The sequence below is a fragment of the Triticum urartu genome, chromosome 7A (assembly GCF_056163025.1).
Source record: "Triticum urartu cultivar PI428250 chromosome 7A, HENAU_Tu73, whole genome shotgun sequence".
Taxonomy (NCBI): domain Eukaryota; kingdom Viridiplantae; phylum Streptophyta; class Magnoliopsida; order Poales; family Poaceae; genus Triticum; species Triticum urartu.
The window spans coordinates 229,031,082-229,039,327 of NC_141879.1; the positions used below are offsets into that span (position 1 = coordinate 229,031,082).

General features: G+C 38.7%; 1 long non-coding RNA gene across 2 annotated transcripts; it reads left to right on the top strand.

Annotated features, from left to right (window-relative positions):
• The first annotated feature begins 4,940 nt into the window (after window positions 1-4,940).
• LOC125524295 (uncharacterized) lies at window positions 4,941-7,840 on the top strand. 2 transcript variants are annotated; one of them, XR_007290654.2, is made up of 4 exons: window positions 4,941-5,375; window positions 5,709-5,760; window positions 5,866-7,516; window positions 7,609-7,840. It is a non-coding gene; the product is annotated as an uncharacterized LOC125524295 (long non-coding RNA). The 2 variants fall into 2 exon arrangements; XR_007290653.2 differs by having other exon boundaries at window positions 5,709-7,516.
• The last annotated feature ends 406 nt before the right edge of the window (window positions 7,841-8,246 follow it).

The window sequence follows — 8,246 nt, forward strand, 5'->3', positions numbered from 1 at the left end:
CTTGATCCATTCAGGTCGGGTCACTACATCAAGATTCACAAAGTTTCCGTGAGCATGAACAAAGTTCAAGGAGCTCCCCCACTTCAACAATGCTTGTCTCTCTCACTTTCACTTTCCTTTTTGAAAAGTTTTAGGTTCCCCTCTTTATTTTTTGGTTTTTAAACTATATAAAAGCACTCAACAGAAATACATGACCCTCTAAAACTTCCGGGTTGTCTCCCTGGCAATGCTTTCTTTGAAGCCATTAAGCTAGGCATAAAGTGCTCAAGTAATGAATCCACCTGGATCCCAAGGTATATCAAAGCCAATTTTAATTAACAATGATTTGTAATTTAGTAGTGAGCACTAAGTAACATATCTATACCTACTAATAAAGCAAGGTGTGTTTCGCCAATTGTTTCATCTGTTCACCGCCGAAAAGATTTTTTTATCCGAGGTGGTACTAAATTCTTATGCGTTTGTCTACTAGAAAAAGAATTTTCGTACATGGGCCGCGCGCTGTGGCCCAGCGAAGCCAGCCCACTTATTTTTCTGCCCACGCAGCTGGTGAAATTCTATTTTCCGCACAGGGCGACAAATAGTCAGAGTTTCACACAGGACAACCAATAATACGCTGGCCCATTTTTCTTTTTTCTGTGTTTTACTTCTATTTTTGTTCTCATTTCCCTATATCTTTTTTCACTTCCAAGTTTATTTTTCTTTTAAAATTTAGTTCGTAAATATAAAATTCTCCAAAAACATTCAGAATTAAAAAAACAAATTTTGGAAAATGTTCAGAATTCCAAAACTTTGTTGCTATTTTGAAAAGTGTTTGGAACTTTAAAAAGTTTCCCATTTTTTAAATAATATTGCTTTTCAAAATTGTTCGAGATTTCCAAAAAGGAAATGGCATTTTAAAAAATGCTCTGAATTCAAAAAATATTATTATTTTAGTGAAATTTTCAAAATAAAAAATAATGTTAGTATATAAAACATACACATTTTCTAAAATCTATTTTTGTTCTCATTTCCCTATATCTTTTTTCACTTCCAAGTTTATATTTCTTTTAAAATTTAGTTCGTAAATATAAAATTCTCAAAAAACATTCAAAATTAAAAAAACAAATTTTGGAAAATGTTCATAATTCCAAAACTTTGTTGCTATTTTGAAAAGTGTTTGGAACTTTTAAAAGTTTCCCATTTTTTAAATAATATTGTTTTTCAAAATTGTTCGAGATTTCCAAAAAGAAAATGGCATTTTAAAAAATGCTCCGAATTCAAAAAATATTATTATTTTAGTGAAATTTTCAAAATAAAAAATAATATTAGTATATAAAACATACACATTTTCTAAAAATCTTATGAATTTTCAACACATGTTCCTGTTTTAAAAAAATATTCACAAATTCAAATAATGTTCATGTTTTTATAATAAAAAATTGGTGTTTTAAAAAATTGTGAATTTTAAAATATGTTCCCTTCCATATTTCGTTCGCGTTTTTTCAAAAGTGTACATAATTTTTAAAAAATTGTTCAGGATTTAAAATATTGTTCATGTTTCCTAGAATATTCAAAAACTACATACCTTGAAATCCCCTCGATTGAAAGGATTGAAAGGAAGAGTATATTGAATAACTCATGGGTCTTCTCTCGCGTACGATGACGTAACAAAACTCTTAAATGCCCTCAATCAATGAATGGAAAAATAGCGGATTGATTCCTTCACACGCGGCGAAACCGAGAAACTATATGTTCCTTTTTGTGTGCACGCAGGGTTTTGCTTGCACATATAATTCTCATTGACTTTAAATGCATACTATTTTATCTCCCGTTGCAACGCACAGGCATATGTGCTAGTATCATGTAATGACGAAGTCTAACTCTCTTCCTTTGCATCGGCATGTCATAAAAGAACAATTCATGCACACAAAGTAAAGGCCAATGCATAGTATAAACAGTTTCTTGCAAATTTATCATGTTGGAAACATAGAGAGGCGGAGATGTAGTTCCTCTCTCATAATAATTGCAAGTAGGAGCAGCAAGCACATGCATATTATATCTATCAAAATCATCATGTGTAATAGTAAAACACAACCCATCAATATAATCCTTAATAAGGGCAAATTTCTCCGATATAGTGTAGTCGGGAGAATTCAAAAAGATAATAGGACTATCATGCGTGGGTGCAATAGCAACAATTTCATGTTTAACATAAGGAACTATAGCAAGTTCATCTCCATAAGCATAATTCATATTGGCATCTTGGCCACAAGCATAGCTAGCATCATCAAAAAGGGATATTTCAAAAGAATCAACGGGATCATAATAGTTATCATAGCAATCATCCTTCGGTAAGCACGAAGGGACATTAAACAATGTATGAGTTGGAGGGTTACTCTCATTAGAAGGTGGGCACGGGTAGCTAATCCGTTCTTCTTCCTTTTGTTCTTCGCTCTTCTCATCATCTTTTTCATCCAATGAGCTCACAGTTTCATCAATTTCTTCTTCCATAGACTCCTGCAAAATATTAATCTTTTCTTGGACAGCGGAGACTCTCAATAAAACCATCAATATCAGAATTGAATTCATAATTCTCATAGCAATATTTAAGTATAGCAAAAATTTCAGGTCTGTAAACACCATCATCAAGATTTTCACTCTTTAAACAAAGATTCAATTTCATAAGCACCCATAAAAGCAACGAATTCTTCTATTTGTTCCACATCATAGTAATCATATATGCCATTAGCATAAGAAGCCAAGGTTTTATCATCATTAAATTTGCATGAACAGGGAAGGTGTGGAGCCTTCATCCTAGAGCAACAAGTATAATCATATCTCAAGCATAGTTCCTGAGCATACCAATGCAACATATGAATTAGATCCCATAATAGTTTCCCTTTTGAGTCAAGTGATAATTCCTAAAGTATTCACGTTGATCCAACGTGTCTCCCATTACATAATTGAATGGGGTCTTCTCAGGATTATCAAAGTAGTACATAAATTTTTCACATAACCAGCATCGAGGGTTTTAGGAGGTTCGCCATCTCCATGAGTATCAAGTACACCTAATTTTTTTTACTATTTCGTGTTCCATATCCATAACTAAAGATAGAGAACAACTTAGAACAGCAAATAAGATCTACTTAGTGATAAAGCAAACAAGCACACACGAGAATATTCACCCCACACTATGACTCCCCGGCAACGGCGCCAGAAAAAGGTCTTGATAACCCACAAGTATAGGGGATCAATTGTAGCCTCTTTAGATAAGTAATAGTGTCGAACCCAATGAGGAGCTAAAGGTTGAACAAATATTCCCTCAAGTTCTATCGACCACCGATACAACTCTACGCACGCTTAACGTTTGCTTTACCAAGAACAAGTATGAAACTAGAAGTACTTTGTAGGTGTTGTTGGATAGGTTTGCAAGATAAATACACAACTAAATTAGTTTCAGTAGAGAGCTTTTTGTCACAAGAAAGTTACTTGTCCCTAGACAATCGATAACTAGACCGGTAATCGTTATTGCAATTTTATTTGAGGGAGAGGCATAAGTTAACATACTTTCTCCACTTGGATCATATGCACTTATGATTGGAACTCTAGCAAGCATCCGCAACTACTAAAGATCACTAAGGTAAAACCCAACCATAGCATTAAAGTATCAAGTCCTCTTTACTCTCATATGCAAACAACCTACTTACTCGGGTATGTGCTTCTGTCACTCACGCCACACACCATAAGCAAATCATGAACGTATTGCAACACCCTACAGTGGGGATCCCTCATGCTTGCGCGACATGGAGAGCACCATAGGACAACACCAATAATAAAACATGCAACTCAAACCAATCACGATCATCAATTAACCCATAGGACAAAACAGATCTACTCAAACATCATAGGATAACCATACATCATTGGGAAATAATATATAAAGTTGAGCGCCATTTTTAAGTAGAGATTACAGCGGGTAAATAGGGGTTACACCGCTGCATAGAGGGGGGAGAGTTGGTGATGAAGGCGGTGAAGTTGTTGGTGAAGATTGCGGTGACGATGATGGCCCCGGTGGCACTCCGGTGCCACCGGAAGCGAGGGGGAGAGAGCCCCCTCCTTCTTCTTCTTCCTTGACCTTCTCCCTAGATGGGAGAAGGGGTTCCCCTCTGGTCCATGGTCTCCATGGCGTGGGAGGGGCGAGAGCCCCTCCGAGATTGGATCTGTCTCTCTGTTTCTGCGTTCCAGATTCTGCTCTTTCACCGTTTCTTAAATCCCCAGAGATCCGTAACTCCGATTGGGCTGAATTTTGGACACGATCTCTATCCGGATATTAGCTTTCTTGTTGAGAAAGAAGGGCACCGACTGCCTTATGGGGTGGCCATGAGGGCCCAGGGCGCTCCTGACCCCCTGGGGCGTGCCTCCCTGCCTCGTGGCCCCCTCGGGCATCATCTCGTGTTGATTCTTCTTTCCAAAAATCACATATATTCCAAAAAAAATCTCTGTCAGTTTTTATCCTGTTTGGACTATGTTTGATATGGATTTTCTGCGAAACAAAAAACATGCAACAAACAGGAACTGACACTGGGCACTGGATCAATATGTTAGTCCCAAAAATAGTATAAAAAGTTGCCAAAAGTATATGAAAGTTGTATAATATTGGCATGGAACAGTAAAAAATTATAGAAACGATGGTGACGTATTAGCTACAAATGATCCCCTATCTCTACTCCTAAGGGACGACTTGGTAGTCTCCATTCCACGGTTTATTTTCGTCCCTGCTCCCACCTCCCAGGTAGTCCCCTCCATGCCAAAAAAAAATCAAACCAACCCACGTTACCAGGGAGCGATGCCTCCAGGTACTCCCCTCCACGCCAAAAAAATGGACGAAAAATAAACCGACGAGAGAAAACCAGCGAAAATATCATCTTGGTCTGGCAACATGTGAATGAGAAAGCGAAGCCTCCAGGTGCCCCCGAGCGATGCCACATCAGATACCTTCACCGTCACCCTCGCACATCAAGCCCGCACCCTCGCCCTCTCAGTCGCCGCCGCCCTCACCCTCGCAGTCGCTGCCGATCCCCTTCCCCCATCGTCCTCCCTCAAGCGCTCGCCGCAACGACCGTGAGTGTGGCTGCTCCTCGCCCGTTCTCTGGCAACCGTCCCCTCCCCGCTACCTCCGCCATCGCCGGATAGAATAAGGTGGGTTCAACCAGTAGAGCCCTGGGCGAGATCGCGTGCGAGTGGACGGAGCAGGCGCTGGTGGTCCTGGTGAACCATGGGCGGAGTCAGAGTAGAGAGTTGGGGTGTAGGAGATGAGGAGAATGGGGTAGGCTTCATGATGGAAGGAGATACGACGGCAAAGAATGTGGAGGTCGGGTGTTACATGGAGGCGCATGGTGAGCACCACACGCAGATGTTCCTCTTAGCTTCCTACCTCTTCCCTGCTGCCCTAATTTCCCCCTACGACTCAATCATGCCTCAAGCTACTCTCTAATTTTTGGAATTTGCATTGTGGTATATTCTGAATTCTTGTTTGATTACAATGAAAGAAGTGGAAGAGGATCTGCAATTGTGTCGGGGTAAACTTTAGTGATGTTGTTGTTTCTTTTAAAGATCTTCTTTCTTTCAGCACTACAAACTTCCCAAGCAAATTCGTGTGATTTATTTATTTGATTCATAGGTTGTAATCTATTTGAGGTCTGATTGTGCTTTCCTGATCTAACTTACAGTGCAAGTAGTCCATTTAACACCAGTTTAGAAGAAAAAACTATATTCATCCAGGTGATGCCATTCATTTGCTAAGTGCTTCTGAATTTTTGTTGTTCTAATGCATTTGCTTCTGAATTATGACATGTGGATTTGTTTTTTAATCTGTTTATGTGCAAGGTCATGTAAGGAGAGCAAGGATCCTTGGGAGATGCTACTCTAATTTTTTGCCATTTAGATGACACTATTAATCACAATCTTGTTATGGCTGAAACAATTGCCTTGCATCATAATTTTTTGAGTTAATTAACAGGGATATAATGCCAAATACTTGGAGCACACTTTATTATTAGTATAATGCAGATTGATTGTGCAATTTATGAGTAAGAGCACATTTAGATGGAAGTGGTGGTAAGAGAATAGGAGTACTAAATATGTTATGTGTGTTTTGTACAAAACTATTTCCCTTCTGTTCCATGTTTTGGTCATATGCAATCATCCACCACATCAGTATCGCTAGCTGCACGATTTGATCTATTTTCATGATGCTCAATTGGAATCTCTCTGCATTTTGTCGAAAAATGGCTGTGTAAGCTTTTGATTAACCTGTAATAGTTAGCTTGTCTTGTATCTATTTGATCAGTTTTTCCAAAAAGTACGAACACACACATTGTATAAATTTTACATGGATTTACATGATGGGCAAGTAGCCTTGGTCTCCTGCCTCTTCCACTTTCATATGGTATATATAGTTTTAAATTCAGTTTAACATGAATCTTGATAATACTTTGTTGAAGTCGAAGTAGGAATTAGGGCCAGGTAGAATTAAATTGCAACTATTAGCGTAATTAGCATTGATACCTCTGTCAGAGGTATTCTAAGGATTTGGCATCAAGCACTAATTATGAAGATTCAGTTTTCATTGTGCCCACTTGACGTTGTCAGCGATATCCTTTATGCCTTACAATCCATGTTGTTGTATTCTTTCCTACCACATCCATTGTGTTGTTTTGTTATGCTAAATTAACCACAGGATCGGGAGTATGCTGTCAGCAAGATCCTTTATGCCTTATAATTCAGGTTGTTGTATTCTTTCCTACCACGTCCATTGTGTTCTTTTGTTATGCTAAATTAACCACTGGATCAGGGGGACAGCCACCCAGTAACTCTTCCTTATCTTCCCTCTCCTCTCTTAAACTTTCTATGGTTCTTGGTTTGATTCTCAAAGAGCTCGAACTCGTCTTGAGTTTTTGATTATGACCTGCCCTATTTTGTTGGTACAGATTACTGTACTAATGTCTTGTGTAGCAAATATTTACTAAGATGGGATAATAGGTATACTAGTTTTCTAATTCATGACTTCATGTGATTTCTTCCTAGTCTATGTCAAGTCAAGTTATTTTTGTTCTGAATAATTTACCAACACAGTGCAGGTTCATGTGCATAGCAAGTGTTAAAAAAGTCTCAATTATCTGCATGGTATATCTATTTATTATTTTTTCCAAAATGAAGTGAGGTATGGTCCGGATCAATGAACTCGAGAGGCGGCAATGGATCCCTAGGTTTTTCGGTTTCTGAAAGAGAAATTTGTTTTGGCTTTTTTCTACACGCATACCGTTAGTAATGGAGAATCATGTGCAGGAAGTGAGATTTGAGAAGCACTAGGGTGCGACAGTGGAGGAAGTAAAATATATGTCGGAGATGGCCATGATGGCATGAATATGAACCGTCCGGTTCTAAGGGGCATCGAGAACATCATCAGAGCCCCTCAACAGCACCTGGTTCTGAGCAAGAGGGGGCCGATCAGCATGTTTGTGAGATGTTCTTCCATGTAGTTAACTACTATTCAAACCTTGGTTTTCTGGAAAGTCAATGCATTTTTAATAGTAACTGATTTGTGATTCTTCCATGTTTTTGGCTTAGGTGCATATTTTCACATGACTCGTGCGCGGAGCTAGCGGGTCTGAGGATTGAGCTCGTGCCCAAGCAGTAGAGCGAGGGATACTTATGAAACATATATGTTGTGCCAATGCATCGTTAGGTGAACATCTTTCTATTTCACAGGTGATTTACTTTCTTGACTTGGTGTGGCATCTGTAATTGCACAAGTGTGTTGGGTCATATTGAAATAGTGTGGATAGATCAATTTTGTTTATTCAGATGTGTCATAAATTGTCATATTGAAAGTTAGGAGGCTCACTCATGTAGTTTTAAAATAGCAAGTAGGTCTCCTTGGTATACTCAATACCTGACAGTGTTTGCAATGCAATAGTTGGTCAAATACTGGACCTGGATGTTATACTCATGTAGGAGTTTACGTCTATTGCTACCTCTTGAGCATTGCGTTGGTTTTTCCTTGAAGAGGAAAGGTGATGCAGCAAAGTAGCATAAGTATTTCCTCAGTTTTGAGAACCAAGGTATTAATCCAGTAGGAGGCCACACGCAAGTCCCTCATACCTACACAAACAAATAAGAACCTCGCAACCAACGCGATAAAGGGGTTGTCAATCCCTTCACGGTCACTTACGAGAGTGAGATCTGATAGAGATGATAAGATAATA